At 40.2% G+C, this 22,034-nt stretch overlaps 1 long non-coding RNA gene and 4 other non-coding genes across 5 annotated transcripts; 1 reads left to right on the top strand and 4 right to left on the bottom strand.

The window, feature by feature from the left end:
- Positions 1-3,227: 3,227 nt before the first annotated feature.
- Positions 3,228-3,309, bottom strand: Trnal-uag (transfer RNA leucine (anticodon UAG)). The gene has a single exon. It is a non-coding gene; the product is annotated as a tRNA-Leu (tRNA).
- A 965-nt stretch (positions 3,310-4,274) lies between these two features.
- Trnal-aag (transfer RNA leucine (anticodon AAG)) lies at positions 4,275-4,356 on the bottom strand. The gene has a single exon. It is a non-coding gene; the product is annotated as a tRNA-Leu (tRNA).
- A 3,380-nt stretch (positions 4,357-7,736) lies between these two features.
- LOC145438164 (uncharacterized) lies at positions 7,737-9,271 on the bottom strand. The gene is made up of 4 exons (XR_013914866.1): positions 9,115-9,271; positions 8,882-9,042; positions 8,769-8,796; positions 7,737-7,820 (listed from the first exon to the last, which is right to left on the bottom strand). It is a non-coding gene; the product is annotated as an uncharacterized LOC145438164 (long non-coding RNA).
- Positions 9,272-19,372: 10,101 nt separating this feature from the next.
- Trnal-aag (transfer RNA leucine (anticodon AAG)) lies at positions 19,373-19,454 on the bottom strand. The gene has a single exon. It is a non-coding gene; the product is annotated as a tRNA-Leu (tRNA).
- A 1,382-nt stretch (positions 19,455-20,836) lies between these two features.
- Positions 20,837-20,918, top strand: Trnal-uag (transfer RNA leucine (anticodon UAG)). The gene has a single exon. It is a non-coding gene; the product is annotated as a tRNA-Leu (tRNA).
- Positions 20,919-22,034: the final 1,116 nt, after the last annotated feature.

Below are 22,034 nucleotides of genomic sequence, written 5' to 3'. Positions count from 1 at the left end.
TATTATTAGGTGATACACGAACTCCTTTTGTTGACAGAGTTTTGGTTGGTGTATTTTGATAAAAGTTGATTCCAAGGCACACAAATGGAATTGTGAACGGCCTCGACCTACGATTCGAAACCGGTCGTCTCGATAATTATTCGCACAAATCGGATTATCCAACAGATGTTTGCCGATGGCAGAATTAATGGCCTTTGATCGATCAGCATCAATCTTAAGTGGATGAGTTAAGGGTGAGCTTTTCACATCGCGTGACGCACGTGTTCTGATAAATCTGGGGACATGTTGGTTTATGCGGTCCTGCAGACGTCAAGACGTCAGAATATTTATTAAACTCGAAGACTTTTCGGGTGCCTCTTTTCAAGAGTTAACGGCACACTAAAGGGATTTAAACAGATCTAAAAGCAAAAACCAAAAAGGCGGAGTATGACGCAACAGTCAAAATCACAGAGCATGAAATTCGGATTGTACCAATGGCAACAATAACAAACAGCAGTATACGGACATACGGTACTATAGTAGCAACGCAATTTGTAAAGGAACAGTTACACGCACGAAACAACACGCATTAGTGAGAAATTTGTAGGTTATAGAGGAAATCCTTTTGTCTGCATAAAATAGGTTTGTTCGACTGAATAAAAGTAGACTCCAACACTTTTAAATGAAACAAAGATCTGCCACGCGCAATGACAGTGGACAATGGACATATTGTCATTATAGTGCTGTGCACAGGCGAGGTTTTCACTCAGATGTTGACCAATTGACGAAGCATATGCTTGGTAATCGTCAAAGCAGTCTGTTTTGGCAGCCAATCTGCACTGACGTGCGAGCTCCGTGCGATCATTTGCGCATGTTTTTGACCGAATCAATTTGGGGATATGCTGCTTAATACGCTCAAACAATCTTTGTGTGCCGTTAACTCTTGAAAAGAGGCACCCAAAAAGTCTTCGAGTTTAATAAATATTCTGTTACAATGGATCTTGCATTGAAAGCTATATTCAAGTTCTGTACCACGAACCAGCTATGTAAATGGTATGATGTTACTTTCAAGAAAAGTCATTTTGTTGCCGTTTATCACTAGCCTAGAGTTAATATTCGAACAAGAAAGATGACGGTTGATCGAGAATTAGTTTTGAACTAAAACTTGGGCTCTGCGGGGGTCAGTGACGATTCAAAAGCGGTCCACAAGACAAAAAGAATTGGAAACACTGCGTTAGGGTATACGGATATTTATATGCCGATATGGTCATAGCCGTTTGAGTGATGATTATTCAAATATGTACATAAAATATCAAAAATTTCATAAAGAAAAACTTTCCCCATCATCGGGTCATCTCGTCTCAGCCGTTGCCGAAGTCGGATTCGTATTCGCGGTCGTAGTAGACGCCGTCGTAAGTTGGCGCTCGTAGTCGCTCGGTTCATCTCATCGCAACAGTCGATGTCGATTCGTAGTCACGGTCGTAGTAGGAGCCGCCAGTTCTTGGCTCTCGTTTGCGTGTGTTTTTCATACAAATTTGGATGAGTGGCGGTGGGGTGGGGTAGGAATAGGGTAGGGGGTGGATAGGGTAGGTTGGGGGAGGGTTTGGTGGTTTAGAGGTGGGGTGGAGTGGGATGGGATGGGAGGTTTGGTGGTTGGGATAGGTTGTAGTTGGATTGGTTGGTTTTTTTGGGTCGATAAATACAATACGATTTATCGCGCGAGCGTTTAATGGGCTCGCTTAAATTATTCGGTATATTTTACTTCTTATATCGTGTTGGGCTGGTCAATATTTTGGGCGTATTGATTTTGGATGTCGAGTGCATTTTTCCATTCCCACACAAGAGCTTTCACGTTCATAAGGGCTTTTATTATGGTTGGAGCTTGCGGTCCGTCGTAGACGTTGCGTATGATCTCGTCGGATGTAGCGTCAATAGTCGTTTGTAGGTCGTTCTCGAGATCCTGTATTACAAGAGAGGACAGTTTTTTGTAAGTTGCACATTCGGCGAAGGTGTGACGCAGAGTATCATCGGCATGTTGGCAGAATTTGCATTTGTTTTTCAAGTAGGCGTCTTGTCTTCGTACCCAGCCTGCGGTGGTTTTTCTGGAGCCTGTAAAGTAACTCTCAGTGTTAATGCGATACGAAATCTCATGTTTCTTGTTGTCAATGTGATCTTTGATATTGGGTTGGTATAGCCATATCTCTTTCCAGTCGGCCATGCGGCTTCCTCCTTGTTGCGTTTTCGTTTTAACAAGGATCTGGTACATTTCTTTCTGGCTTAGTTCTTGTATATCATGTGATTGGCTTTTAATTACATCGAAGATTTTCTTTTCCTTCTTCCATTTCTCCGTCAAAGTATTTCTGTGAGGGTAGAGGTTGTTGTATAAATTGCAATTTATTTCGCTCTTCGTTGTCAGATTGTATATTGCTTCTGCATGCCAGATATCAATCGGGCTCTCAAGTCGACACAGTTGTTGTAATCTTTTTGCTCTCTTTGCTTGTGTTGCAGATTCGATATCTGGCATATCGATCCCTCCTTCTGGCTTAGGTCTGATCAGTTGCATTCTGCTTTTTTGCTCGAGTTTCTCAGGACTCCAAAATAGGCCGAAGACGAGGCATTCAAGTTGCTTGAGCTTGTCGTTTGGAATCTGCTTGTTGGCATATGTATAAGTTATTTTGCTAATTATGTACGCCTTAACGGCCGTTATTCTACCAATCCAAGAAAGCCGTTTTGGTTTAATATGCCTTACGCTTCTCTCGACTCCTTGCCAGAGCCTGTCGAAGTTCATTTACAGTTCGCTTTCTCCGTGGTATAAGCCCAATATCCTAATTACTGGCTTTAGTCTGATACTTGATTTTTCGTTCAGCGGTAGGATTTCCGTCTTGTCTGTGTTGATATCTTGACCTGTCACTCTATGCAAACTTTGATATTCGTTAAGGACTGTGGTAATAGAGTCAGTCGTTCTTAGATACAGTGTGACGTCATCAGCAAATTGGTATAATTTATGCTCTACTCCGCCGATTCGGATACCTTTGATGTTGTCATTAGTGCATTAACTTGTGGGCTAGCGGGTCCGCGCTAATCGCGTATAGTGTCATACTCAAAGGACGTCCTTGTCTAATGCCCCTTGTACAATTTACATAGGCTGCTTGGAGGTCATAGCCTGGTCCAAATTTCTGCTTTGCCTATATTCGTACTGCTGTTATATATTCTTCTATCGTTTAACACAGTGCAGAAAAAAGACAGGCTGGCAGCGGTGGGATTCGAACCCACGCCATCGAAATGACTGGTGCCTAAAACCAGCGCCTTAGACCACTCGGCCACGCTACCACGCTCTGATGGGTTGCTGTGTCAACTTTCATTCCAAGGCAAGGAGCGAAACGGACTAATTAGGCCGAAATGCTGATAATCTAATTCTATTATCATGTGTGAAATAATTATATGTTCTATTTGTTTCTCTACCTGAGTACAATTATTTTGATACGTATCAGGGTTGGTGCAGAGACATTTAACCTTCTCATTTTCAAGGGAATGAACTCTGATTTGGTATGGATGAACTTGAATTTTGTTGTATATCATTGAATTCATGGTCTTGCGAATTCTAATTCATACTCACTTTAATCTGAATGGGAAAAAATTTATAGCTGAAAATCTTCATCAACACAACTCTGGTGAATAGTGCTGAATTCATGTGTACTCAAATAATATTCATGATATTTTATAATTATTGTTTCAATAACAAAAATAGCAGTGGTTTAACAGCTGTGGGAGTAGAACCCGAGCTGACTGGCGGACATACATGATGATGTCCATGATATAAAATACAATCAGGCTCATACCTATATTCACACCGTGCAATGTGCGGTACGCAAATTTAGCAATCAGCACATCCTGGAACCAAATTTTGCTTGGAATAGATGCCAACCAGTCAAACGCTAAGCTAAGTCTCGTGGAACCATAGGGCCCAGTGCGTTGTATTTTCGGGTAACTCATTTTTGCAGCTTCTGGGGATGATGCATGAAAAAAGAAGACTCCAATGGGAGTTATCTACTTCAAGTGTTTTATTCACATAATCGGCGCTATTAACAACTTGGTCCATTTGCGCCCAGCACGGAATTTGCAAGACAGCTCGGTTACGCTACAGCGCCATATAGCGTCTCAGTAAAGTTTTCACATTGCTGAGACCTGAATGTAGTTGAGGAAATCGATTCAATTATATTGCACCCAAAAGGTCATCGATACTACCAACAACCTGATTATTTAATTTGTAGGATAATCAAATGAATGTAAAAGACTGGCAGCGGTGGGATTCGAACCCACGCCATCGAAATGACTGGTGCCTTAAACCAGCGCCTTAGACCGCTCGGCCACGCTACCACGCGTCTTTTGCCCATATTCAAGCATGTTTTTTGAACAGAGGTGGTCAAAGTAGTCAAAAAAGAGACTCAAGTAGAATTAAAAGTAGCGGAGAAAAAATTCTACTCGAGTAGGAGTAGAAGTACTTCTTTCATAGACAACCTAAAACTACTTGACGTATAAGTAGAATTGACTGACTTTAAACTCAAGAAAGTAAGTAGTTTTGTAAACGATCGTAATTCGTTTCTATGGATTGTCAAAAGGTGCAAAATTGAGGAAGTACCAGATGTAGAGGAAAACTACTTGAGTAATTCGAAAAAGTAGAAATACTTCGTTACTGACCATACTTCTGGTTTTGAATTTGACCAATATCACGATGCCATACTACTCGATGACTCGTCTGGAATTCGCTTTCAATTGTTCACTGTTCACCCGTCCACGGTGTTTATTGAAACCGAGATCTATCAATGCAGGAGAACATGATTGAGGTTCATAACGTTTGGACAAGTCATTGATAACATATTTTGGCATGCGAATACTCCCACTCGAAGGTACATGATGTGTATCAGTGTTATGGCAGCAGCGTATCTGAGTGATTGAATATGCGAGTGATGTCCGCAAATAGTAGATTCATCCGCTCAAGACACTAATGTGCGAGCCATTGTAGCCGGTAACAAAGCCGAATTTCACCTTCCATGGCAATTTTGAGGAGTTCTGGTTCATTGGCGTCATTAATTATTAGATTTTCAGAATCTTTGCGACATTGACATTTGATGAGTACCAGTTATTATGAATTCCGAGCTGTTTATGACGATTTGCTATATCAGAAGTGAGGTCTCGTACGTTTGTGCCTCATCTCTCTTTTTTCGCTATATTTTGTAACGATAAATATGCATTACTACATGATTTCGGATGTTATAATGTTAAATATCAGCCATTCAAGAATATCGGTTGAGAATAACCCTAATTATAGGTGTTATAATGATTGAAGGTTTCACAATATTCTTTTACTCACTGACTCACTTGACTCCCCTGATTGCACATAACTAGAAGATATAGGCTACGTACGAGGTGGAGGAGTGATTTAAAAAACATGCCATAAACTATTTCTAGTGTGGCTCAATTCTCTTTGATTTGCATAACAAAGAGCTATATGATGTGTAGCTGCATCCCACTGTGTTATCTGTGACACAATGGCTTGTAACCAATAAGTTCACCTATCCCAACCAAGCACGACCGTGTCCGAACAATACATAGCCTAAATAGATCATTTTACTATTTCTTTCGTTCAAATTTGAGATCGTTTCCCATATCGCGCACGCCCAGGCGATAACATGGTAAATTACATTTTTCATGCACTGGGTCACCTTACTCGCGCTATTGATTTTGTTAAAGCAGCCAAGAGTGAGTCTTCTGCATCGCCTTGGCTCACGTTTGTAAACCTGGGGGTTTGGGGTGTGTTATTTGACTTGTTTTAGGGGGATGGGGTTATCGCTATGCTGTTTGACTTTTTAGGGGTAGATTATTCCCGCATTGTGTAATCTTCTTACTGTGTGCCGCGAAAAAAAAATTTGCGATCTCGCTAGAATGTCCGTGAAATGTCAAATTGAGAAATTAGACAGCTCTGCAGGAACTAGGTTACACAACGTAACCTTTTGAGTATTTCATACCCTACTAATTCAACAAAAATTATAAATGCAACTTTTTACTGCAACTTTTGTCAGCATTAAGTGAAACTTCCTCGCGATTTTAGTGCAACAAAAACTTTCCCTAATAATTAGTTTTTCTTAATAATGCTTATTTCATTGCACTTTCTGATAATCCTATGCGTAGTTTTGTATTACATGCTTCCTATGCTGCGATACTACTAATCGAGGTATCAAGGCTTCCTACGTGGAAAATACTATCGAGGATATAATGTCCGTTGATAAAGTAACTCTAAGTTACAGGTATCGTACAATTTAGTAAACCAAAAATTTATCATTCATTACGCGATTTGAATCATTAGAATTGTTACTAGATTCAGACTAGGGTTAGTTCGGATATCAATAATTTTCACTGTCCGGATAACGGATATATCCGGATATTTTGGAATTTATCTAACCGGTTAACCGGATAATAACTGCTAAGTGAGACAATCGATTTCATTAGGTCTGCATGTAAAACGGATCGCAAAATCATTACACAGTGTTATTGTAGAGTACCTACCTACGCGCGCAGTATGAGCGAATACGAGGAAAACCACGCAAATTTAATGTTCACTGCTTCTGCAATGCCCTCTTTATAAAGCACAGATGCATCAATTGTGGGATCCTGTAGTCGGGACCGGAATTTTGTAACAAAGAGTCCACGTTCATTGAATGCTTATTCAGCTTCCACAGAAGTGGGCTGAATAGAAAGCAGCGCTTCGTAGAGAGTCAAAAGGTTGGCAGGTCGTACGCCGGAAACTTCAACGGCTTTACATCCTTTTGACCAACCTTATGTTTAGGTTTGGAGTACTAGAAGGACGACTAGCTGATACTGGAATTGATGCCGACATGATACCTCGCTCTAATTCACGTGATAAGGCACGCAGCCAGCCGAAAATGTAGGGGGATTGAAATAATATCAGGGGGTTTCGATTTTTTTTTCGAATTAATCATCAGCGGAAATCAATTAGTCTTGCACGCACGCACATTTTTGCGAACATTCGATGTCATTCAGTTTCGCGGTGTCACTCTCAGAATCACTAATTAGAATACACTTAACGGCATATCGTCAACAAGCCATCGAGAGATAAGAGCCAATGCATGCTGGGTCCGAGATGGTTAGGCCAGCGATTATATCGTTCGTAGGGCCTATTGCAGATGCGATTGTGTAGGTCAACGATAATATCGTGAGCACCAAGCCAATGAAGATGCGATTGTGCAGGCCAGCGATGGAATAGTGTGTACACTGCACATGGCCTATTGCAGATGCGATTCTTCAATCCAGTGGAACTATCGGCTTGTTGAAGACGCGATAAATCAGGCAAGAGACGATAGCCGAGCGCGCGGCAATCAATGACCTAATTTAACGATCTTCTCAGCAGGAGATCGCGTCACATTACATTGTGCAATGTGTACAGACGCATCTCGCTAATTGGCAACACGCTTATCGTTAATCGGCCGCGCCAACACTGAATACGACTTATTGAAGCTTACTAAAACGTGTAAAATGCATTAGCAACGATTCTTTTTTATCCGGTTAACCGGCAGAAAAATATCCGGATATCAGATAGTGAAAATACCTGCGGTTAACCGGTTAACCGGTTAACCGTTATCCGGATAATCCAACCCTAATTCAGACATCAGTTCTCGAATCATTGTGCCCATTCCTACTGATATACCTAACTGCAGTACTACAACGATTGAACAAACAAGTTTTGATGCGACGACTGATAATTTATTCACGAATTTCCGTCAAAGTGCTGTGTCCAAAACGTTGATGACTTTAATCTCCACGATCTGGAAAAGAGGTGCGAACTGCATCAGTAGAATTCAGAGATTCACAAGGCAGAAAACATTATATAACATATTGTTCACGCTTTACTGAATGTTGTTTTGTGTGTGTTAGAGATTTGTCTGGTTATGGATTTGTTTGAAAACGAAACCAGTGATCAATGAATGGAAATTTTGTGATGATATTAAAAGGTCGCAGACTATAGGTGATTTGGTCATTGCTATCTCGAGAACCAGACTATAACGCTCAAAAACGAAATGCAATGAATTCGTTAATGGAAAATGAGGTGATCACGGAATCAATTATAGAATCAAGGATTTCAGTATACTAATCGCATAATTTTGATTAGAAATTCACTAGGTATTCAATTGTACGCTGGCCACAGCGACGTGCTTGAGTCAGTAATTATTAAAGCTGGTCAAAGCATTCCGTGTTGATACTCAAGTAGAGGCAGAAGTAGATGTAGAAGTAATGCCCCAAATTTCTACTTGGTTACAGGTAAAAGTAGCCATCAAAATATGTCAGGACTGCTACAAGTGGATGAAGTGGATTTAGGGAATGAACGGTCTGACAAGTGCTTCAGTATGTATGGTCTTTAGACTTAGAAGTGGCCGAATTGTTGCGCACGGCTCGCAGATAGTAGGGGTGGCTATTGTCGAACTTGCAAATTGTATCTTCTCGACAAACGCAAATTCACTTATGCCAACGCTGTTCAAGTAGAAGTTGAGGTAGACTAAAAGCATAATGGACAAAATGGGCAAAACCTAATTGAGAACTTCGAAATGTTAGAAATATATTTCGTCACCGATCATCCCTGTTAGCAATGCTCAGGTGGGTACAGACTACAGAGTATCCATTAGTAGGCCTACTGTGGCAGATAAATAGCGGCTGCCTTTAAGAACATTTCGAAAAACATTTTCATTGACATTCCCATCCCAAAACATTTTACATACCGGCGAAAGCTTCATTGAAGTCCATGTCCTGAAAAATGAAAAACAAGATTTTAATCGTCCTTTAATACATGATAATTTTTAGCAGATTGCTACTGAATTTAATGTTGAATTACCTGAGCCATATCTTCGTGCATTTCCCGGTTCTCTACGTCACGGTCGCCGTAGCGTCTGCGAGAATAGTAGCGCCGCCTGCGTCGACCCCAAAGGGCGTTGGTCTCCATTGCAAGTCCGACGACAACGAGAAGGATGAGAACAGTTTTGATTTGCATGTTAGCTGAATAGAAATCCATGTTATTGACTATTATGATGTGCCTTTATAAAACCGACGACTGTTCTCATTACTTACATTGTATCGTTCAATATGCGACGAATGCTAATGATCGATGTGATGTTCTGGGGTCGTAGGCGCCTTATGTAGTTTGCCGAAGCGATCCCCCGATCACGTTATAATTTCCGAAACAATTTCCTGTCGTTGTTAGCTTCCTTTCCATTCCAATAGAAGTCATTCGGATGATACTTAACGAACGAAAAACGATGTGTTACACAAGCCGGATGCCCTTCAATGTTCTCCATAAGGCATTTGCCGGTGATTGGTAAAACGGATATTTTGATCAACTATCATTGTATAATTGAATAGTAATAATTATAAGTTGAAGACGTGCTCGTAGTGAACCTCGGTAAGAAGGTTGCAATGCAATGATACCTAATAATAGAAGTCATGTCCAAAATATTTTTTCGATACCTGCAATTGGATCCAAATGTAGATAGTAAAAGTATTGCATCTCTTTCGAGAACCTAATGAGGTTGGTACTGATGATATTTTAAGATTTTGATATCTTACACGCAACATGAGAAAGGGGGCCGATCCAGGTAGGGACGGTACAACATGTAGAATATTTATCCAAATGGTATTTCTGTAAAATAATGCTACAATTATATCAAATATTTTTTATTGTTAGTCGTCGTAAAATCGTGATAGCGGAATCGTATTGTTTAGTCTTAGTAATTTGGATAGGGTTACATCTAAAACAAAAATCAATTTAACACAAACATGTTCGAGACATGGCTCTTGTTTAAAACAAATTTTGTATGTACGTCCTGTACGTTTTTTCTATTAGACATGGCGTGACGAATCTTTAATGGTGACGTCACAGAGAAATCAAATTGACGAATGATCATAAGGGTTAATATGGCTCCTTTGTCGAAAAAAGCTTCCGACCTCTGTCTTAAACGGACCAAAAATTTGTTTTACCCGGTGTATATCGTGATGCAGTATTTTTACGGTCTGCGGTCATCATCATCATCAGTGCACGCATTACTTACCAATAATCTAAAACATTGTCATGCTATAACCGTTGTACCGAAGTAAAGCTTGAGGGTTCTAGCCATTCCATTTCGTGTGCGCTTAGTCTATCGGATCGGCCCTCTGGTGAAAATCGTCTGTTATAGGCTCACACTACATGCATTTCCGAAAGTATTTGCTCGAATGTGGTATAATTATAAAACTTTTGAAAATAAAACCGCATTTCTATACTTTTTAAAGTAGCAATGTCTTAAATGCAACCATAGATATGGATGTGTGCATTAAATAAGCGCGTTAGCCTACAATGATTCCTACTGCCGGCAATCCAAGTTTCGTCCATATTATGTCAAGCACCGGATGACATATTGCTGGCTGCTGATGTGTTGATCTGCTGAATGGTCACGGTTCTCGAATCTATTTTGATATGAATATCCATAGGCGCCGACTTTTATTTTTACATGGGGTGGCGAGATGAAAAAAGGGAGGGGTCTAAAATTGTTTCAAATTTACCAAGCTAGCATCAATTTATAACGGTTAAGCACATGCGTAAATGCTCATAATACATGGATAGGACAAGCTTCGTCGTGTTGACGAATTAACGCGCATAAGTGCGCGTAAGCTTGCCAGCGAGTCCAGCGGTTAATTAGCGATTCCTCGATCTCGCTCCAGTATCAACAATTCACCAATACGCGCGCGAACAATTGAATACGCAACCTCGCTGATGACGAACAATTTCACAAATTAATACGACTGAAGTCTGATGTGGAATCGGTTCTGTAACGGCACCGATTTCAGGTGATTCAGGCCTGTCGTATCTTTTGATAACTCGGCCTTGACACACACCTTCTGATGTTTTAGTATTAGCGCTAATCAATTACGTCCGTTCTAGTCTGTTCGTGGCCAATTGCGCAGATTCAAAGTTATTTTATTCCACGCAGTCACTCTTAAGCCAGTATGACATAACAATCGCATAAGTAGAGATAGCAGGCAAATCATGCGAGGCCTGAAGCAGTCCCTATAATTTAGGCCAGCGTAGTTACTAGTAATGACATGCGCCAGTCCTGCTGTAGACTCGATAGTTCAGGCTGGTAACGATATCAGGCCTAGCCTGGTACACCTGATAGTTCATGCCAGTGATTATAGCGTGCAGGCCTGCAAGCGGATGCGCTAAATCAGACAAGAGACGATAGCGCACGTCAGATGTCAATGACCCATTTTGCATACAAATTATTCTCGCTAATTTGCAGTAGGCAGCATAGATAATACGAATTAGTGAATTAGCATTTCAAAAGGACGGGATTTCTAGTTTTAAATGAGAAACTCACTGGCTACGAACCTAGGGTTTTAATACCGACAACGCGCTGCTTACTTTCAGCCCGGGGCCTACGTAGGTCCAGATCAGCCAGTCGAATTTGATCGTGAAACAGAGCGATTTCAATTATCCAGGTGTTATTGCAGCAAGAGCAATATGGGCGCATGCCGCAACCTTATCAATAGAAATACAAATCCTGATGGTTTGAAAGTCGATCCGCGATCTGGTTGCGCCCAATAGAGTCCGCCCAGCAATGAAGTTTATTGGTTCCCGCTCCAACTAATCGAATAAATTCCGAATTTGCACCACGAGAATCTTTTGTTGCGTCAATACTTGACAACGTAATTCAACGCCGCGCACTGAACAATGCGCAGTATCAATAACAAATCAAACACTGACAAGACTAGTGACATCGAGGGAATGCGAGTGCATAAAACAGACAATAATTAGCAGCCTACAGATGATAGCAAACGAGAAAGCGCGCATCTAATCAGTAATTCCGTCCGAGTCAGACATAGCGACAACTGTTTGCTCATTATAACGACATTTGCGCTGCATTGCTGCATTTCCCGATAAAACTTAGCAAAACCTTGTTAGAGTAATGAATGTGCGCACTTGGCGCAGCAATGGCTTTCAATTTGCAGGCATACACATTACACGAACACACTGTCGTATTTCGCGCTCCAATTAAAAAGACTCACGAAACTAACTCAAAAATTATTTTTTTAACGAACATGCGCGTAAATACATTTTGATTGAGGGAAGAAGAACGTGAATTTGGTCGAGAGAGGAGACAGTGTTTCTCAGCGCGCGCGCTGTCGAAATCGACGTCGTAAACGAGGTCGCTTCGATTGTATGATTGATTACTAATCACGGATTACAATTTATTGGGGCGTTTTCAGCACTAGTTCGTCGTCGCCGACGAAGCTGCGTATTTAATTATTCACGCGCTTATAGTTGTCATTTACGCGATATCACGGACTAGCTAATTGACAGCGCAGACGGCGGGTGTTCAAGCATTCTGCATGGGGTGGCCGCCACCCCATAATTGTGTCATGGGGTGGCTGCGCCACCCGGCCACCCCGTAACTCGGCGCCTATGTGAATATCGATTAGCTATTTCCCGGTGTAATGAAGTGTTAGGGTTGGATATTCACATAAAGCCGCTTTCCTGTTGACAGTGTTGAGTCAACGCCGGTCTTCGACGTGAAGTCTATAAAAAACAATAAAATAATTAACACGCACACGCAAATTATCTCGGTATCACTCCCGCATATCAAGTAGCTATTGTTTAGAATTGGTTTTGATGGCAGCTACGTGACTGTGCTCACAAAAACACCAGCGATCAATGCATATATCTGAATCGATGAAGTTATACACTCCGCTATGGGAGGGTATACGGAGCAAGAAATGAGTATTAGGCCTACTGTACAATACACATAAGGTGAAACATTTACACTAATCACTCACCTTCTAATCACTGTTCCCTTAAGCTGCGCGCGTGCGCAATTGAGCAGTGCTGACACGGTCTCTGCGCACGGAAAATCTGAGCTGAGCACTGAAAATCTGAGCTGAGCAGTGAGCACAGAAAATCTGAGCTGCGCACAGAAAATCTGAGCTGCGCACAAGAAAACCCAAGTGACGACCTTTATTTAGTCGTTACGCACTGTTGTCCAAGGGACCGCGCAATGAGTTGCCGAGTGCACGCAGAATCGGGAAATATTAGAGGGAACATTGCTTCTAATATCATCAAGGGCTTCAACCTGGCGGGTCACAGGAGCATTTTGAGGTGGGGCCGAGTTTAGTATTATTTCTCATATTATTTCCGCAAAACACATATTGATATTGGTCATATTATTGTAAGATGGAAATAGGCCAAATCCCAATTTATGATCTATTATTATCAACATCCGGTAGAAATATACGGCACCACCGCACCGAATCGTAACTCATCAAGGATTTAGTGCAGCGCGTTAATCTGTGAAGTCCGTCTGAAAATTTCCCATCTTGAAATCCATCATGGATTTTAAATAATTGTACATATCGTAAATGTAAGAGTCGCGTGGATTGATTGTATCACTTGATTGATTGCTCTGGTATAGTAACGCCAATACGTGCAAGTCACACGCACATCATGCAATCACGCTACACATAGTTTGAAATTGACCTAGAATCGTTTCATTATCGCATTTATGTCTATTACCCGCTGTGGTGGAACTAAAACTTACTCACTCGGACGGAGTTCGTGAATGCGGGGATTAGATTGCGTTGCTTTTCGACTTGCGTGGAACAACGGTGAACGTGATGTACCCTGGAGATATACGAACTAAATGGATGATATCTTGGACATCATCAATGCAGATTACAGGCACGCACGGGAAAGCAACGAAAATGGTCCATGCGTGTTTTACGACTACCTGATATGAATAGGAATTGGTATCAAAGTATTACAATTTATGAATGCACAGTTCCATTCGTCTACCAAGCAATAACAATGGCGATTCGGTTCCGAAACGTTCGGATTGAAAATATATCTATAGTATCAAGCTACACGTTGCAATACCACGCGGGAAATACTGCAGTGGTGCTCAATCGGGGTCCACGAAGCATTTTCAGGGGGTCCGTGAATTCTCTAAACAAAGCAAATTGGTTCTGAGCTGATGTTCCACGGAACACCAAGGATTCCGCGAGTCATCTCAGGGATTCCGCAGAAGGTCAAGAAACACAAAACTCATACATACGATTTGATGTGACACGCCAATATTGATTGCGGGCAATTAAGCGCGATCAATAGCCGAATTGTGAAAGTCCCGTGCCTCGCGATTAATTAGCATTTCCCAGACCCAGTCTCACAGGAGTTAAAGACACACACTCACTTCATACTGATATTTTTTTTGATAATAAGCTCGTCTTGGCCATCATTGGTTGCAGACGTTTAGGCCCGATCAGCAGTCGAATTGTGAATTATGTGGTGGTGGTTATGGCGTGTACTGTACAATGACGTACGCTGGGCATTTTGAGGTTTCAGGTTCGAAATCGAAACCCAGACTTTCAGAATTGCCAATTTTATCCACAATATTTGTCAGCTTATTTGTACTAAGTAATTTGTTTCATGCTTGCGTTTCGAAAGATTAATACGACTGCAATTTACAAGGCGAAGTCTCGAATTTCCGAGCTGGTATTTGAAAGGCAACAGCAGATAGCAATTAATGTTTGTTATATTCATTTTGTGTGGAAATCATATTTTTATGGTCTTGTTCATTTTGCTCACGAGCAATCTCTAGTAAAGTATTCAATACGTTGTTATATGGGTATTGTGATAATTTTTTTTTTACAACACAAGAATTCGGGGTTTCACGACAGCCTTCAGATTATCGTAGATGTTCCTCGGCTTGGTAAAAGTGTAGAACCACTGCTCGAAAGTGACAAAATGGCTCATAACCAAATTGGTATTTTTTCAAAATTAGGGAATCAGGAGGCAGTTTTGCTTCATTTCTGGAAAACTCCAGGACCCACAGCAAGAGAATGGACGTCTGAGATGAAATATTCTACTGTGCTAACTCATTGCTAAATTTCCAATAGCCTACAGATACAAACAGATGTTTTGTTGGGAATGGTGAATAAAATTAAAAAATGGAGAAGTATAGGGTCAGTAACGGCGTCTTCGAAATGATAGCAAAAACCCATTATCATTTGTGATATACATACCCACTATTCAATATTAACTTTAAATTGAGCTGTTAGATAGAAGTGACCATGCTGGACCGTATATTTTCATTAAAAGTCTATTTTTCAATTTTGGTGCTCATATTTGTTGCGATCATACCAAGAGGTGTCGCCCGAAGCGTTACGCGTCATGATTTTCAAGACACGACTACAGATTTTAAGAAATGCAGTTGCAGAATTCGGTTCGAAATAATAAAAATCGATCCAATTGCCACATAAATGGTATGATGTTACTATCAAGAAAAGTCATTTTGTTGATGTTTACCGCAGGTCTACAGGTAATATTTGAACAAGAAAGATGACGGTTAAATGAGAATTAGATAAAATTGAACTAAAACCTGGGGGTCCGTGGGGTCTGTGACGGTCCAAAAGTTGTCCACATGACCAAAAGGTTTGAAACCACTGCGTTAAAATATGGTATACGGATATTTATATCCCGATATGATCATAGCCTATTTTATATTTTTGCTTCGCCTATATTCGAACTGTTGTTATATATTCTTCTATTGGAGAACACAGTGAAAAAAAATAGTCTGGCAGCGGTGGGATTCGAACCCACGCCATCGAAATGACTGCTGAGGTGATGGAAGTATCCATCGAAAAAGGCATAGCATCAGAGATTTCAAATGTGTGAAATAAATACATGTCCTGATTATTTTTTTACCTGTAAAATTAATCTGATACGCGTCAAGGTTGGTGCAGAGACATTTACCCATTTTCGAGGAAATTAACTTGAATTTGGTTGTATACGCTTCTTGTCAGGAATATAATTGAATTCATGGTCTCGCAAATTCAGTAATTCTCATTCTAATCTGAATTGGAAAAAACTGTATCGGTGAAAATCTTCATCAGTGCAACTCTGGTGAATAGTGAGTAGGCCTAATTCATGTGAACTGAAGTAATATTCAGGATATTTTATAATTATTCTTTCAATAACAAAAATACCAGTGGCGTTAACAGCTGAGGGAGTATAAAACCCGAGCTGACTGGCGGACATACCTGAAGATGTTCATGATGTAAAATACAATCAGGCTCATACTACATACCTATACTCACACTCGTGCATTATGCGGTATGCAAATTTAGCAATCACCGCGTCCCGGAACCAACTTTTGCTTGGCATCTATTCCAATAGGTGCAAACCAGTCAAACGCCAAGTCTCGTGGATCCTTATGGCGCAGTGCGCTTCATTTCCGACTAACTCCTTTTTGCAGCTTCTGGAGGGGGAGGTGATGTATGGAAAATGAAGACACCCAAACCATGGATAATATCACCTTAAGAATTGTTATGTACTCGTTTTCATCCATTCAAATGGGTGCAAAAGCAAGCGTTTTTGATACAATTTCCGTTTACCAGATTTACACCCTGCGCTATGATATATATCGACGAAATTCACCATTTAGTTAACATAGTGACAGGCCTGGGGTGTTAGATTAATATAAAGTACGGTCTGGTACATAATTATGAAGATAATAGTGTCGGAAGCGAGCATGGAAACCATCAAGACTGTAATTTTTCCTCCCGCTAAAATTACAAGTCACCCGTACAGGGATTTCTATAATTTGTAAAAATCCATGGATGGTAGTGCTATGTATTAGCAGTAGGCCTGTATAACATAAACAGGACACACGTGACGCAGAATTTCACGTTGCAATACATGAATACTTCGATTGGATATAGAATATAGATATAAATCGTTCCAAAAGACCTTAATACGGGAGATAGCGTAGTGGTGACCTTCGGCGCCATCTACGCAGGTGGTGATTACCGTCGTCGAGTGTTCAGAGCTTCTCGTCCCCCATGTCGCTGTTCTTACGGCGACAAAAAAAGACCCGAAAATAAAAGTGAAAGGGCAAGAAATAGCTTCTAAAAAGGACCGACGAAGAAAGAAAGACATCAAAGATGACTGTGACGTCGGGCACTAGGTAGAGGTGGAAGCCATGTCAAAAGACCCTAACTGGTTGGTCGTTTGGCATCGCCCTATCTGTTCATTGCATCGCATTGTGTCGTATATATCGCATTGTACATTGTGTGTGACTTAGACAGATGAAAATATAATCTGTCGATTACACTGGTAAATAAAATGAATTATTTTTGGCAGAATATCTAGGAGCCGTTTCTGGGGTTTCCAAAGTTGCTTATTACGAATATCACATTAGTTAAGCCAGATTGGGTCTCGAAAAGAACATATTTATTCAACACCACTAAAAAAGCTTAAAATCACCCTTGAATATTTCACTTGGTTAAAAGTAAATCTTGGATTTTTCAACTTTTAAGCTGCGCATAAATAGATAATTGACTATATGATGAACAGTGAACACTCATGTCGTTCTCAGTTATTCCATCAATACTAACAGGGCCTGATGCGAGAACTTTTTTTTTTTTTTGTCAAGCCTAATAATTGTACTTTTGCACAATGGAAATATATATTCTCCTGTACCTATTGGTCATTCTACCGAGATGAAAGAGGAGTATAAAGCTTTCAAGTTTGTTCCTGGAAAGTTTAACTAAAATTCTCATATGCGTCTCGTCTCTGTCCACTTGTAAATGAGCAATTTTCCGTAAAGCCAACAAAGTGGGTGTACTAAGGTTACCACGTTTTGGAATCGGAGAAGGGGGAAACCTTTTCAAAATTTTCAGATTTACAATTGTGGAGCGAAATTCGTAAAAAATGGTAAATTTTCCCGACTTTGTGGTTGGTTGACTAAAAATATAAAAAAAGGTCTTCACCTCCGTTCCAACCACCAATTTCCTGTTTAGCGTCATTTATGACCATTTTCATTCTAAGCTTCATCACCTTAGCTCAAAAAGCGGTAAAGACGTCCTCGGAGGACATTTTCAAAAGCCCGAAAAAGAAGGACGTATGTTAACCCTAGGCCCTAGGGAATACCTAGTATCTATTTCAAACGTGAAGCTGAAATCTGGAATGTTTGATAAATCTCATATTCGAATACGGACTACGGATTAAAATTTCGTAGAAAGGTGCTCATTGAATGGAATTCTTTCTAGGATGTAGTAAATAAAACTTTTTTTAAATCACAAAGCACCCAACTACAAACAGTTGGTCCAAGAATTGGTATCTGCATATGGAAAGCTTGGGTAATCATGAGCATTGAATCTCACTTTCTGTCCTGTCATCATAATACATTTTCTGATGATATTGTTGATTAGAGGGAATAGAAAGGGTAACAACAATAGGAAGACATCAGTGCAAATGCGACGAGCATATTATGGCAGACTATTGCTGGAACCTTTCGAAAGACTGCACTAAATTGCTTACGACCAAAAATAGTACACGAACCAATTTTGCTTTAAGATAAGTTATTAATATTATATTCCAAATAATTGTTTTGAATTTAAAATAGGTGGTTAACATAAAACTGGTTCAATCAATACAACGTTATTTCAGGCTTTAGGAAAATACTTATATACATGATTAATGTTTATTTATGCATATGATATTCGTGAAAGTCTTCAACTATATAAATCTAATGCTCCTAAATATAATCATGTTTATTTATTTTGATTTAAAACGGTTTTCAGCGTGTTAAAAGAACAGGTAGATTGAATTTATGAAATTTATAGTACAACTGTGCCGATTTTTATCCATTCCATACAGCGAAAATATGGGATTTTAGTCGATAAAGCCCCATGGATTATTTCAAAAAAATATAGCTATTTGAAAAACTAAGGTCATATTCGGATTCAGTGACCTTCAGAATTCTGAAAACCACTCTTACTTTGTGTGCCTAAAAATATGTGTTGACCAGCGTTATTGATATTGATATGGAATACGTTGCTATAGTCTTGATTCAGTTTCCTTAATCTATGGACGGAGATCAACGAGTTCGTAATTGCAATGGCTACGCATCACATATAGCCGCCAAATTTCTCGCATATAGGCCGTGAGTGGGTTTGGGCGAAGGTGCTGACCCGTTTTTGGTGATCAGCCCGTCTAATTGAGAGGTGAGGTTGCGTAACATTTTCAAATATAAAATCAGTCAATTACGTAGAACTGCTTTTTGATACACTAATGAGTGCGGCACCCTCTGTCGGCACGCTCCCGTTACCGTGTGAAAGACTTGTATAAAAATACGCTCCTGAAGGCAGCTCGGTCACTCTGAAGCGCCATATAGCACCTTAGTAAGGTTTCACGTTGCTGAGATCTGAATGTAGTTGAGGAAATCGATTCAATGATATTGCGCCCCAAAATTCATCGATTCTACCAAAAACCTGCTTAACTATTCAAATGACCATATACGACTGGTAGCGGTGGGATTCGAACCCACGCCATCGAAATGACTGGTGCCTTAAACCAGCGCCTTAGACCGCTCGGCCACGCTACCACGCAAACGACGCGTCATTTGCCCATTTTCAATTTCAAGCATGTGTTTTGAGTTTGAACAATATCACGATACTATACTACTCCATGATTCGTTTGAAATTCGCTTTCAATCATACAATGTTTACGCGTCCACGGTGTTGATTGAAACCGAGATCTACCGATGCAGGAGAACAGGATTGAGGATACTAACGTTTGAACAGGGCATTGATAACATATTGTGGCATGCGAATACTCCAACTCAAAGGTACATGATGTGTATCAGTGTTATGGCAGCGTATCTGAGTGATTGAATATGCGAGTGTTGTCCGCAAAGATTCATCCGCTCAAGACACTAATGTGCCAACCATTGTAGGTAACAAAGCCAAATTTCGACATAAATAGTATGATGCTATTTTCAGGAAAGGTCATTTTGCTGGTGTTTATCACTTGCCTACAGGTAATATTTGGGTGAGATAGATGACGGTTGCACGATAATAGAACTAAATTCGACCTGAAACTTGGGGGTCCGCGAGAGTCCGTGACGGTCTAAAGGGGTCCGCGAACACATAAAGATTGAGAACCACTGATCTATACCTATCCCAGTTGTGCGAGACCTCACTTCAGATAATGACATGTACGGAATATCAATCCAACATTCACCTCGGCCTACTACCATGTGAACGATATCTTGTATTTCGTCGATATACACCATGGCGCAGGTGCAAATCTAGTAAACGGCAATTGTCCTAAAAACTCTTGCTTTCACAACCATCTGTATGGATGAGAACGAGTCAAATACAACAATTCTCAAGGAGATATATCACAGGGTATATGTACGTACTCAACTGTATATCAGGAACATCTCAGGTTATGTCGATCGAGTACATGCGTTCAAATCCCACAGCGGTAACATCCACTGGTCTACTTATTATTGGAAATATAATTGGAAAGTATCGTAAATATGTTATCAGTTCTACATTTATTCGTCACAATTCACCAGAATTGGCACATACATAAAATGTTCAGCTTTGCGAAATAAGAGTAGAATTAGAAATATGGGAACAATATTCTCTCAAAAAAGCATTCAATTATAATTACTGAATTTGCAAACACTCGAACTATAATATATTCTTAATTAAAAAGAAATACAACAGCAGTCAAGTACAGATCATTCACATAACCTTGAGAATGGAAAATGTCCGTGCAGTAACATTGGCTCGTTTCACATTATACAGTTAAAAATACTTAGAAAATATCAATATTTCAAAAACGAGATTAGAAATGCATTATACGCATTTCGCTATAATTAGTGCAATAAGATAACGAGAATTATCTAGTTGTCCAAGTCTTCTATTTATTCATTGCCTGAGAATACGTTTTGTCACGCCTTAAAGGCGAAAGCATGGTAGCGTGGCCGAGTGGTCTAAGGCGCTGGTTTTAGGCACCAGTCATTTCGATGGCGTGGGTTCGAATCCCACCGCTGCCAACCTATTGTTTGAAGCTATCGTTTCATCGTCTGCACCACGTTATAGGAATATAAGACAACGTAGGCTAAGGCAGAAATTTAGAATAGACGTTATACCTCAAAGACGTATTTCTTGACCTTTTATGAGCTCCCATTGCCCCTCAGATTTCATTTAAATTTCTAGTACCCCCTGTCCGTTGTCAACACATTTTTGATGGAACAGATAATAACATCAAAACACCATTGACATGACGAAGAAATATGTTGAGTTGAATAAATCTGCCCATGACATATTTCCCTATTAGCTGGTTTGAAAATTAATTTTTGGCTATAGAAATGTATATAGTTCCCCATGATTTGGTGCCTCGTACCCCCACAGGGTGCACGGACTCTGGTTAATAACACATGCCCTAATGCTTAGTGCGAGAATTATGTATTGTCAGTAGTTTCCTTATAGAAAAGTTATGTCGTCGGAGCCAAATCATTTTTTATGACAATGGGATCGTGGAGATAAACGTAGAAAATGTGTGACAAAATGAACATCGGCATGTGGAGCGTGTAATAATTCAGCATGCCACACTTGATCATGTGACTATATATATTAGCCCAACCACAATCTCCAACTCTAACCTTCAAATTCGCTAGCGCTTTCGTACGAGCGATTGGTGTACTCGCCGTTACAGTTACACGAGAAGAAACGTAAATGTCATTTCGAATGATGCCCTTTTTTATAAGACCATATACCAACGAAACTAGGTTCCATTGCTGACAAACATGCCCGCAATTATTCGTCAATTCCATGCAGTCTCTCTCATTTACATCTTTTAATTTCAGTCCAAACCAAGAAGTTTCGATCTCACAGCCATCAAGATGCAAGTGGTAGATTAATTTTGGGGCTTATCGCAGCATATTGCTCCTGGGTACGCAGTCACAAAAAGGATAATTTTAGCAGTTATCCGATATGATTGCTTTCGAATTTTCTGTCTTCATCTTCTCGCCCAACGCAAAACTGACTAATCACACTACAAATAGGTGCAATTTCAAAAATATTACCGTGATGCAGCGGCTATTTTGATACATCGCCGGCAATTTCATTGGTGAAAGTGAAGCAATTATATCCCTAAACCATTTTGTATT

Source organism: Botryllus schlosseri, chromosome 4 (assembly GCF_051294905.1).
Source record: "Botryllus schlosseri isolate E-star chromosome 4, Bs_hap1, whole genome shotgun sequence".
Lineage (NCBI taxonomy): Eukaryota > Metazoa > Chordata > Ascidiacea > Stolidobranchia > Styelidae > Botryllus > Botryllus schlosseri.
This window is presented reverse-complemented; position numbering and strand designations above follow the sequence as displayed.